General features: G+C 35.5%; 1 protein-coding gene across 1 annotated transcript in view; it reads right to left on the bottom strand.

Annotated features, from left to right (window-relative positions):
* Positions 1-13,226, bottom strand: part of LOC122795949 (transcription factor TFIIIB component B'' homolog) — a 700,162-nt gene that overhangs the window by 40,351 nt on the left and 646,585 nt on the right. The gene's annotated exons all lie outside the window — the stretch shown is intronic.

The following is a 13,226-nucleotide window of genomic DNA, read 5'->3' as shown; positions in this document are numbered from 1 at the left end:
GAGTAATAAGCATAAATCAACAGTACAAAAATATGACAGAAACCAGACCTTTCTGCAAAATCAAGGACAGATGAAAAGCCACTGTAGTACTTGTGTCTACCTTGGATGGGGGGGGGGGGACTGCACATTTACACTGCATAACTACTCCTTGCCTTGTTTGAACACATCCAGAGTCAGTACATGGTGGAGTGGGGTGCAACAAGTATGTCACAATTTGAAATGTCTCTGGCTAACTGTGATGGCCCTGACACATGTGTCATACCTCTCGACCTCAGAGAGCAAGAAATCTGGAAAAAGCCATACACAGAAGTGGGACATATGCCCACAAATAAGGACAATTTTTAAATATTGCTCTAATAAACTTAGAAAGATAATAGAATAGGTCTTGCATTAGTATGACTTTTCTGAAGGGTATAAAATCAGAAACTCAAATGTCTGCCATTATTTTCTAACTTCAGTCTTTAGTGATTTGTCACTAATTTGCCAAAAAACACAATTTTATGAAAAATGGACCAAATGTGATGCAAAAATATAAAATAGCCACACAATACAGCTGGGAACCTGTCAAAGAAGGGACACTTTAATATTAGTACTGCTAACTTGAGCAGCTGACAAAATAAAAGAATCTACATGCATTTCAAGTAATCTATAACTCTGATTATTACAGTTATTTCTTAACCAATTGCTATTTTGCGGAGGGATTATTAGGGGGAAGAGCAACATTTTAAGCCAAAATCGGAGACAGTTGAGAGGTTGGCTATGCCTAATTCTATAAAGCAATTTATTTGCATGTACCTCTCAACCTGTTAATGCAGTAAATCTGAACAAGGCCAAATATACTGGGGGAACATATAAACAGTACTAAAAATTGCTCTTGTATAAATTGAGACAGTTGATAGAATAACAGTTCTTACTTTAACATGCATTTTTCTGAAGGTTATGAAGTCTGAAACTCAGTGTATCATTATTTAGTGACTTAATTTCTAAATGATTTGCCAGAAAACTACAAATTTTATGAAGAACAAACCAAAAATAAGAAGCAAAAATCTATTCATTCTTTGAAAATCTGGACAGTTGGGAGGTATAGTTCAGCTGGGCCTGTCTGAGTTTGCTGCCCTTCCCCCTGACAAAATCACGGTTGAATGGAGCCTCTGCAGCCATTCCTATGAACCATTACTTGGGTATTTCACTCCATTTACCATAAACACTAATGTGCATACTGCTTTACTTGTATGATGAGTTGGACTTCATTTGAAAGTTTTATTTTGTATTTTACAGCACAAACACTAAGTCATCTACTAAACAAAGCAATGCAGTCTCACAATGAAAACTTAGCATTAAAACTTCTCTGCTCTTGAAACTCACATTCATTGAAACAGCATTGAAACCCACATTCAAAGAAAATACATTTTGCCAGTGGCAGATAAAGATTAATTTTGGGCTGTTTTCAAATCATAGGCCCCTTGCATATGAAACATACATGTGCTCTTTGATACACCTTCCTCATTGTACTAAATTATATTCCTTGTACAATATATTACAGTTGTTAGAGGGCGTTTTAAATTTGTTTTGAACATTTTTCCAGTAAACAATGAAACAAAATGCATGCACCCATAATGACAAAACTGCCCAGTTCAGAACATTTATCATAAAAGTCTACTCAGACTTCCGCAGTCCACCATTATCAGTAAATATGCACAATTCTACAGTGCACCATTATCAGTAAATATGCACAATTCTACAGTCCATTATCAGTAAATATGCACAATTCTACATGTCCATTATCAGTAAATATGCACTATCTCTGAAGAAGTAAAAGGCATCTAAATAATTCCACATTAAAGAAATCTGTAACTAATGAAGAGGTTGCTGCTAGCAAACACCTTTATATTTCATGGTTTCATCGAAAAATAAAGTGCCTGTTGCCCCTCAGGAATAAATTGCCTATATTACATTAAAAAAATGATAAGCTAGTAATATTGCAAGAGGAAATGGATGGCAAACTGATAAACTCATAGTTAGTATCTTCACCAAGGAGAACATTCTCAGTACAGCAGCATCCACCCCTTGTGGGAGTAAAACCCACAGCCTTCTGCATCAAAGACAAGTACACAACTTGTTGTGCTATTAACAAGACAAACCAACTTCACTTAAGCAGCACTAAACTTGTTCCCCTGCAGCTCTCAGCTCCTTGTAAAATCTACTCAATACTCAACTTTGCAGCACAAGAAAACTGGAAAAAGCCAAAATGTATTGGGGGGGGGGTCAAAAGCCCAAAAACCAGGGACACAAATATTGCTTGTATAATCTTGGAAAGTTGCTAGAACCATACATTTTACTGCCAAGCTCCCTGTGCAAAACAGAGCAACATACCACTACGCCAAATCAGCTGCTTTGTAAAAGAGGAAGACTGAAACTTAAATGGCTATCATTTAGTGAATTCAGTTCTCACCATAGCTGTCAACCTCTTAGTACAAAACACCTGGACAAACCCAGTAATGAGGGAATACAGCCCTCAAACATTCAGTGAATTCAGTTCTTGCCATAGCTGTCAACCTTAGCACAAAAGACCTGGACGAAGCCAGTAATGAGGGAATGCAGTCCCAAAAATAGGGACAAATTTCAAATATTCATCTTATAAACTTAGAAAATTGCTAGAAAAGGTTGTGTTACGGTTGTGTTACTATGTATTTTCTGAAGAACATGAAGTCTGAAATTCAAATGCCTGTCAATTTTACTGCTGACGGAATAAAAACAATTTTCAGCAGAGACCCAGGGAGAAATACTGCAGACACGTCTTTGTAAAATGACAGGGCACCAGAGCAAATCCACACAAACACAGGGAGGAGATGTAGACTCCACACAGAAGGCACCCCAGCCAAGAATCAAACCAGAAAACCTATAGCTGTGAGGCAACAATACTACCACTGCACCATCAAATATGCAAGGACTTAAACATTCAGAAACATGAAGTCTGAAATTCAAATGCCTGTCAATTTTATTTAACATTTGTTAATCAGGACAGTCTGACTTGGAACAAAAAAAAAAATTCAGCAGAGGCCCATGAAGAAATAATGCAGACGTGTCTTTGTAACATGGGAGGACACAAAAGCAAACCCACACAAACACAGGGAGAAGATAAAGACCCCACAAAGAAGGCACCCCAGCCAAGAAGCAAACTTGAGAACCTGCAGCTGTGAGGCAACAATGCTACAACTGCCCCATCAAATATCAAGCATTACAACATTTACAAACCACAGATATTATGAGGAACAGATCAGATCAAATATGAGGCAAAAATCTGCAATTTTTTTACAAATGGTGGTGGGTAGGGAACTCAAGTCTTTAACACCTGCATACAGGGTTCAAGCCTGAGGTATTCCCTACCACACCACCATGAGCACCTGGGGCATTTTCACACACACTTCCCTAACCAGTCCAGCATTATAACATACACACACAAACACACACACACACACACACACACACACTTCCCTAACCAGTCCAGCATAATAACACACACACACTTCCCTAACCAGTCCAGCATAATAACACACACACTTCCCTAACCAGTCCAGCATAATAACACACACACACTTCCCTAACCAGTCCAGCATAATAACACACACACACTTCCCTAACCAGTCCAGCATAATAACACACACACACTTCCCTAACCAGTCCAGCATAATAACACACACACACTTCCCTTAACCAGTCCAGCATAATAACACACACACTTCCCTTAACCAGTCCAGCATAATAACACACACACTTCCCTAACCAGTCCAGCATAATAACACACACACTTCCCTAACCAGTCCAGCATAATAACACACACACTTCCCTAACCAGTCCATCATAAATTAAAATAGTAATAACTAACACACACACACTTCCCTAACCAGTCCAGCATAAATTCAAATAGTAATAATTAACACACACACACACTTCCCTAACCAGTCCAGCATAAATTCAAATAGTAATAATTAACACACACACAAAAGCATCACACACACACACACACACACACACACACACACACTTCCCTAACCAGTCCAGCATAATAACACACACTTCCCTAACCAGTCCAGCATAATAACACACACACTTCCCTTAACCAGTCCAGCATAATAACACACACACTTCCCTAACCAGTCCAGCATAATAACACACACACTTCCCTAACCAGTCCAGCATAAATTCAAATAGTAATAATTAACACACACACACTTCCCTAACCAGTCCAGCATAAATTTAAATAGTAATAATTAACGCACACTTCCCTAACCAGTCCAGCATAAATTCAAATAGTAATAATTAACACACACACACACTACAAAGCATCAGTCCAGTATAAATTCAAGCACTAGTAAAAAGCATACTTTCAAACAGTAATAAAATAATTAACACACTTACCTGTCCTGGCTGTCCATTCTCCATAATGTACATCCAAATGCCCGTGCAATAATCCAAAGACCCGCGAGATTCCCAAGATCCAAACCCTTCCTGACGACGAGAGACTGACTGCTGGTGTTGCAGTCCGGCCCCGACGCGTTTTCCCAGCGAGTCTGTGCACTTTAAAAGTGCACAGACATCTCCTCACGTTTCCCTACCAGGACTGCCGGACTGCCTGGAGCATGCGCAGTAGACTCGCAGTAGTCTGGATTACTGCGCATGCGCGAAGTCCGCGAATTTTAAAACTTTTTTTTTCTTTTTTCTTTTTTTTTATTTCTTTTTAGTTCTTTTTGTTGAGGGGGCTGCAGTCCGGCAGTCCAATAGCACGGGCCGCCCCTGACACTTGACAAAATTACATTAATGATGTATTCTGAAATTTGACTGAAATGTACTATATGGAACGTATAACTGAGTATGAATGTCATATTCTGAACCTTGACTGAAATTTACATTAAAGTTACCCATACTTATACTGCACATTTTTAAATAGCTGTGTATATTCCGGAAACTAAACTAATACTAAAGGAATATCTTTTGCTAGTGTTACCTGAACATAGATAACTGAAAACAGGTAAATGTATTCTGGACACTAAACTATTAGTACCCTTTTCTGTCAGAATTGCCTGAACATAGATAAAAACAAACTGAAAACTAGTACTGTTTTACAACTGTCTGAAAAACATGAGAACATTTACATACTTGCTTTAACTCTAATTTACATAAATGCACATCTGTTGTACACAGATTTTCTGTACATACAGTAGCTGACCATTGCACCACAGCTCTCCCCAAGTTTAGTTCTTATTCTGGATTGACCCAGTCACTGCTGAGGTACTTGGAGGCTGTTTTCAAGTGTTATTTTCTGTGTACTTTTTTCCTTAGGCCTTACAAACCTCCTCTTTTCCATCTTTTGTGCAAAGCTGGGTGACTGATGTTTTTGACTGCATTTAAAATCAACCTGAAAATTATTTCTGCAAATCACAAAAAAAAAAAATATATCGGGTCCTTAAAATAAAATTTGCAGGTTTAGCAACTATAAACTGATTGCATTGCTTGCCCTGACTTTATTTACATTTTTCTGCATGAAATAAAGTCTTGTAAGTCTGTACGCAAACTGATAATGTAGTATAGTAAACTAAACTAATGTGCAAGTTTGCAACTGAACTGATAATATACTAAGTGAAATGGAATGGCTGTAACTTTACTATTAAATCAAACTGAAACCTCAGTGGCATTGTTATTCCTGTCAGAACCTCAAATGAAACTAAAGTAGTAATCTGCACTGTATTAATATTTTAACATTTTTTTTTACATTTATGGACCTTTTATAAAATGAATCTTAATGGTCACTGTTGTGTATGTAAATCTCCACCCACTGTCTTAACATAGCCAGTTCTTTAGCTGAAGTCATTTAATTTTTTTCAGTACTAATGAATGCTGTGCCAACAGTTATGCAAATATGGTACTTGCATACTGGGAGTCCCTGTACATATTCAATCAAGGTAATTTCTTTAAATATGTACAGTTTGTTGATTATGTGTTTTTGTTTGGTCAGGCACTATGGAAACTTTAAATGAATTTGTTGAGTATTTACATTCTACAACTAGTTTTCCAAGACTTACTCTGACCTCTTCATCTACATCTACTGATTTCTTGGATGTGAATGCAATGATTGCTGAAAATGGGATAACTACGAAATTACATATGAAAGACTGTAGTAAGAATAAAGTTTTACATCACAGCAGCATGCATTCAAAACATGTACACACTAATGTGTTAAAAGGACAGTTCTACAGACATGCGTGTCTAAGTGTTAATGATAGAATTATGTGTGAATCATTTAACAAGCTTAAAAGGGACTTAAAATGTAGAGGCTACCTTGATGTGGAGGCTGAGGCTGCCTGTGATGAGGTCCTCCAACACAGGAGGGATACTGCTAAACCATACTTCTCTGAGAGAATAGTGAACAGTGAAGGGAAGAGCTCCGACTCAAGGCTCTGACCTAAGAATGTGCATGACTTATTTTACGAATGTTCAAACTATCTGCAATATCATTAGGAAAAATTGACAACTACTTGCATCTGATAAGTATAGGTCAGTACATGGTAATGTACCTACGTTTTGCTATAAGAGCAATAAATCATTAAAATAATTGCTGCATTATAAATCTACTAATAATGTTTCTGCTAAATGTGGTACATTTCCATGTAGAGACTGCAACATGTTCAAATACATTCACAGCAGTGATTCTTATGTGAATCCAGTGAGTAAGAAGAGTTATGTCTCATTTTTATGCAAACTGTAGAAGTCAAAATCTAGTGCATTTATCATTCTGTGTGAAATGTGAATCCTACTACGTAGGTAAGACGAACAGATGTTTGAAAGATAAAATTAGATAATATTTAAATAATATCCGGAAGAATGAGGTTTGTAATGCACTGTATAAACATGTTTTAGAGAATGACACTAGTCATACTTTTAATTTTTTAGTTTTGGAACTACTTACAAGTAAGCAAGAAAAAAAGGTGATCTAAGGAATAAAACTGAATGTAAAGAGATGAAGTGGATTTTAGAATTACATGCAGATGGTAGGAAGGGACTTAATGGAACTGTCCCTTTAAGACCAATTTTTAGATCACGTGACTCAGTGAGGTAACGATGTTTAAAAAATGGTTTGTTTATAACAATTTTTAGTTCAGATGAAATACCTGTTTAGAAAGGTACAAAAGCGCTCATCTGTGTTTTGGTTTTGTTTTTATGGCATTATTTTCCTTCTTTAATAAAATCCATGGTTTTATACGGCAACTTCTGTGGCTGACTGGTTCAATTTACTTCTGCTTTACTTTTATAAAATTAATCTTAATTGTTACTACTCTATGTGTAAATCTCTACCCACTGTCTTAACATTGCAGTTTCTTTAGCTGACATCATTTAATTTTTTCAGTACTAATGAATGCGACAAGGATTTATCATTACTGTCTACAATTTTATTGGACAAATAGAAGGAACTGTACCTACACAGACTATCACTAAAAATATTAAACTGATCTTTACCATACTATTTCATGGCATATAGTACTGTCTTTAATTTAGCTTGCCGAGCTGGCCTGTAATCTGATCTGGGGTGCCTGGCAACTTCAGTTTCTGCACTAAATATATACAGTCTTGAACTGTATACATAGACACATTTATTACTACAGCTGAACTGATGTAATTCTGGAAGTTTACTTGCTGGTCCTTTAAACAAGTATGTTAATTTGTTTTATGCAGTATACGCATTTATTATGAGATTTGAACGTAACTAATTCTGGAACTTAACTTGTCTGCCCTTTATACAAGTATAACTAACTGTGGCTTAAATGACACATATTTATGATGCACTCTTTTCCTAAAAGGGATCTGAACTTTTGACTGTACTGTCACTTCTAAAATGTAGCATTGACTTAAAATTTTACATTCTGTAAATTAGCAAAACATCATTTAATATCTGTTAATGTTTTTTGTCTCTGTATCAAGATATTCATGCATTGCAACATTAGAATGTTTGAAAATGAGGTATATGGTGACAAAAATTTGTCTTTTGAGGACAAGGTAGCGTGCATAAGTTTAATGGACCTAGTATTAAGAAACAACTTCCTGGTCCATAATGGCGAGTTCTTTCAGCAAACACAAGGAGTAGCAATGGGGGCCACCTGTGCACCTACCTTTGCTAACTTAGTCCTTGCTAACTGGGAGGAAAAATACATCTTTCCCTCTGGGCACATGCAATATTGCAAATTGTACAAAAGGTTTTTGGATGATATCATAATTTTCTGGACTGGTGGATATGACAAATTAAACGACTTTATTAAATATATTGGAGAAACAACTAATTTCCTCAAGTTCACACATACTATATCTAGTAACAGTATTGCCTTTCTGGACATCGAAATTAGGAAAACCACTAGGGCTTTTGAGACAAGGGTATTCAGGAAAGACACATATGTTAATTCATTTCTCCATTTTGAGAGTGGGTATCCAATCCATTGCAAAAGGAACTTGGTGAAGGGACAATTTGTCAGGGGATCAAGGATGACAAGCTCTGACCTGGACTTTAACATGGAATGTGACAAATTGGAGATGATGTTTATGGATAGAGGGTATCCCAAAGAATTTGTCAATGAACTTAGAATGGAAGTAACCAAAGCAAGAAGTGGAAGATTTAAGCCCATCTTAGGGGAAAGAGAAAACATAACTAATGATGCTGACAACACAAAAATAGGGAATGATAAATACGAACAATCACTAGTACTAGAATACAACAATCTGAATAAGAAAGTAAAGGTGCTTTTTCAAAAAGAATGGGAGAAATTTAAAACTCTCACTGATTTAGAAGGACTATCTGATTCAAATCCAAAAGTAGTGTTTAAGAATCCCCTGAACATTAAAAATATATTAGAAAATGGGAACGGAAGAAAAATAGGTGACAGGGCCCACCTAGGCAAAGTGGGGACATTCAAATGTGGAAAGTGTAAACAATGTGAATTTGTAATAAATCTTGAGAAAGTATATTTGGACAGCAGGGTACTATGGCTGTATAGTAAAGGTTATTTTAACTGTGATTCTAAAGGTTTGATTTACTTGGCAATTTGTAAAAAGTGTACTTCGTTTTACGTAGGTAAAACTGAAAGATCCTTGAAAAAGAGGATCTATGAACACATGTACGATATTAAAAAGTGTAAGGAAACGAATGCACTTTTTAGGCACAGTAAGATTTGCAAAGAAAATCAATTTAACTTTTTTATTTTGGACCAAGTAAAAGAGGACATCAGAGGGGGTCCATGGGAAGAGAATATAGGCTGCAAAGAATTATGGTGGCAGGTAGCATTAGAAGCCAACAGGACCCCTGGCCTGAATGAATACATTTCTATCCTACCACTGTTAAAATTGAGGGCAGCTAGAATATAGTATTAAGAAGTCACAATTAAAATGACCAGCAGATGGAGCCAAACGTTGGATTGAAGAATTTATTTACCTCTCATCTACTCCACACAATGTACTTTATATGAATTCTTATACAAACAAATATAAAATGCATTTGATTCTAAGCTACATAAGATATGAAAAACAACAATTGTAACACAATACATTTCCTAGGTTATAAGAATTTAATTGTATTTATTTAATTATAACATGGTTTTATGGTTTTTAAAAATAAATTTACTAATGAGATTTTAATGAAATACTGATGCTGATTTGTTCATTTTTAATTATGGTTAGTTAGGATTGGTTTGTGAAGAATCAAATTTGTACAAATAAGAATGAAATGGCTATTTCCTTGTTTAATCTGATGAAGTCTACATACGGACGAAAACGCAGACATTTTAATAAAGCGTTCATTATTGGAATATAAACTGATTTCTCCTTTCGACTTCTTCTATTTGTGGTTTTTAAAACAACATACAACTCTGAAGGTATGTCCATAACTATTATGGAGTTCTTACTCTTCGAACTGTTAAATTTGCTGCAATCTTTCACCCTTTAAAGCCTGACAAATCTGCATGTGTGTTCTCTAATAAAGGTCTATTTGTAACTGAAGTTGATTTGTCTGTACTAATCCGAACACTATCCCATATTTTTTTCATTAACAATCAAATATGGTCATTTCTTTCAACCTTAAACAGAGGCAGATATAATTTGGTTTGGTGTTGGACTGCTACGCCCTTTATAGATGAGCTGAAAATCCTTTTTTATAGAACTAGAAACAACACTGACGAACTATGGCATGCATTTCTTCTTTAGTTTGCTCTGAATTCTGTACATCATTTATGCTGGTGTTTGCTTTATAAGACTGATCAAAATGTGCACTCTGATCCCTCAATCTATTCAGTGCAATATTTGCAGTGGTTTCTGAAAACAAGAAACTATAATTTATTACATTCTGAAAATATGTATTTGAAATAACGAACTTGAGACAGTGCAAATGTTTTCTTTTTATGTGGTCTGGAAATGTGCACATACGTACACTGACTGTGTTTACGTCTGTATTTACAATACTGCTACTTACCTCTGTACACAAACAAGAATTAATTACATTCTACACATCTGTATTTGAAATTGTACTATGACTTAACTTTGCATTTTGAATTACATGTACTGTAGCATTTACACTGATGTCTGAAGACTGTAAAGAAGAATTACTGACAGAAGTTGACATTCTGCGAATCATGAGACAGTGCGTTTGTTGCAGCGTGCTTCTGTGCTTTAACCCTTTTGCATCTGGGAAGATGCAACATTTCTGAATAGCCTTTAAATTTAAATGAACATTTCTGGAACACAGGTCTTTTTAAACTGCTTTACACAATTTTTAACATTAAACCAAACATTTATTAGTGTTTTTACTATAAACGTATTGATTGATATATTTATAAAATATACCATAACGGATGTATTTGAAATTTTTTGATAATTACTGTCCAACTCAGCTAAAAAGTACATATGTAACTTTATGATTAATGTGTTCTGCTGTCTGCAGCTGTTTAAACTTTTTTTGCCTTACTAAGTTTAATGCTATTGGGCTGCCAAAAAAAAAAAATTACTAAATAATGAAAACAAAATTTAAACAAACTGTAAAAGACATACTGAATACTGTAAATTAAATAAAAGAACTGGAAATAAGATCTTTAAAAAGGGAAGGAGCATATTACACAGAAATACATGAAATACTTGTGGAAACAATATATGCAGAATAATGTTTAGGAGAAAGAGGAATGGCATTTAAGAAGAGGCAGGAATTAGGCAACTTATGCAATAAGTAAATGAAAATTATTAAAAAAAACATACTGCACAAAAATAAAGGAAATACAGTTTGTTTTCTTTTACTGTAAATGTACCTATGTCACTTTTTAAAGAATATCACGTTTAATAAAAATTTATTTAAAAAATAATATAATGCTCCCTTCAGTGCTTACTTCTCTAAACATACAGCTCAACTCAAAAGGCCACAGTATTTCCTAAAAAACAGAAAAAAGGTCATGTTTTCCTTTTGCCACACACAGCATCTTAAAGCATTTCCTCTTTTTTTCTCTAGTTCCTATAGACTGCAAAGGGGAGACCCCTCTCTACCTCACCTACAAAGCCTGGAAGGATATGTTCCTAGATGACTGCATCTGAAATTAAACACCATAAACATTTATTCAAAAGAACAAAATTTCTAATACAGCATAAACGGGACAAACACAATATTGATATTTCTCCCAAACAATTCAACTTTTATAGAAAATACTGTGCACATATCTTCAGGGTTTTCCTGTTTCGACATAAAGCCAACTGGAATGAATGGGAAATGCAAATTCACCACTGATCAATCCCCTTCAAACCCATGGTGAAAGGGGACAAAATCAGTTGGTAGTTATTCTTTTTGTAGGGTACTGATGAACTAACATCTTGAGGCTAGGCTACAAATCATCATTCTTCATCAACAGACTAGTATGAACCAATAAGAATGCATGCTGAAACTACACTGCGGCTACAAGAGTTGAACAATGTGTTAACTGAACAAATGATAAAGCCAATACTCTGCCTACATAATTTAGTAGTGTCAAGAGGACTTTTAATTAAATTCCAACTGTTAAACAGTTTTCAAGTATGGTATTTGCAATGGTCAACTAAAATCTATTAGTACACTGTATATTCTTAACTAACTTAATGAAGCCTATTGTGGTAAAAAAATTATCTATGTGAAGAAAGCAACATGCTTCCAAATTTATAAAGCCTAACTGAATAATATGTTGTAATGCATTCTCCATAAAGCATAGCCTGTTACTCCTCAGAAGCCTTTTGCAGTTTATCTTCAGAAAAAGCTCTGACAAGGACTGTATAACACTGTTCAGGACTTTTTAGTAGATGACTAATTGATAAGTAAATCAAGAATACTACACAAAACCTGGTGACAAAATAATTTGGGGGAACTGTGAAGAAATTTAGAGAGACATGATTATGCTGTTTAGTCCTACTAGCCCCCCTCCAACAATAACAGACGGCCATCTTAAAAGGTGTAAACCAAAATCTGATAAGCAATGCAGCCACTAAGGGTGTCAGCTGTACCTCTGGATGCGAAAATAAGGGATGATGAATTCATTGCTTGTTTCTCTTTGGAGATTAGAGTGGGAGAAACTTTTGTCCCAAAGAACTAATTAACACAGCTCTCAACTTTATCCATTTTAGAAGTATGTACCCATTTTCTGACTTCATTCACCAGGTGTATATTATAACAGCTAACGGTTAAAAAAGTGAACGCTGTACAATCGACCCAAAAAAAAAAAACAAACACACAAAATTCTAAACAAACTGAACAATAATTTTTGTCCAAGGAAAAAAAATAAAACCGCTGGTCCGCAAAAAACAAAACAAAAAAACAAAATAAAGTGGGGGGGCTTTGTCCCACTACCCCCGATGTGGGAGGGCTGTGCCCCCACCCTCCCACTTAAATATACCAACTCAGATCATACCACAGTGGAAGAAATGGCAAAGTCCTGAAAACGGCCCAGTGATTTTTTTTCTCTGGGAAAAAATAAAATCGCTGTTATATGTCTTCAGGATTTTGCCGTTTCGACATTTAGCTGTTGATTAAACAGCATTCACTATATTAAGCGTTCACTTACTTAATATGGAACCCATTCACCAAGTCGCACAATTTTCTGAATTCTCTGCTTATCACACATGATTTTAAAGCTTCCTAGTATAAAAGAAACCAAATCAGATGACTAACACAATGGTGGCATCAATAA

Source organism: Protopterus annectens, chromosome 2.part2 (genome assembly GCF_019279795.1).
Source record: "Protopterus annectens isolate FY-2018-M chromosome 2.part2, PAN1.0, whole genome shotgun sequence".
Lineage (NCBI taxonomy): Eukaryota > Metazoa > Chordata > Ceratodontiformes > Protopteridae > Protopterus > Protopterus annectens.
The sequence above is the reverse complement of the archived record's forward strand: the minus strand, read 5'-3'. Positions and strand labels throughout refer to the sequence as shown.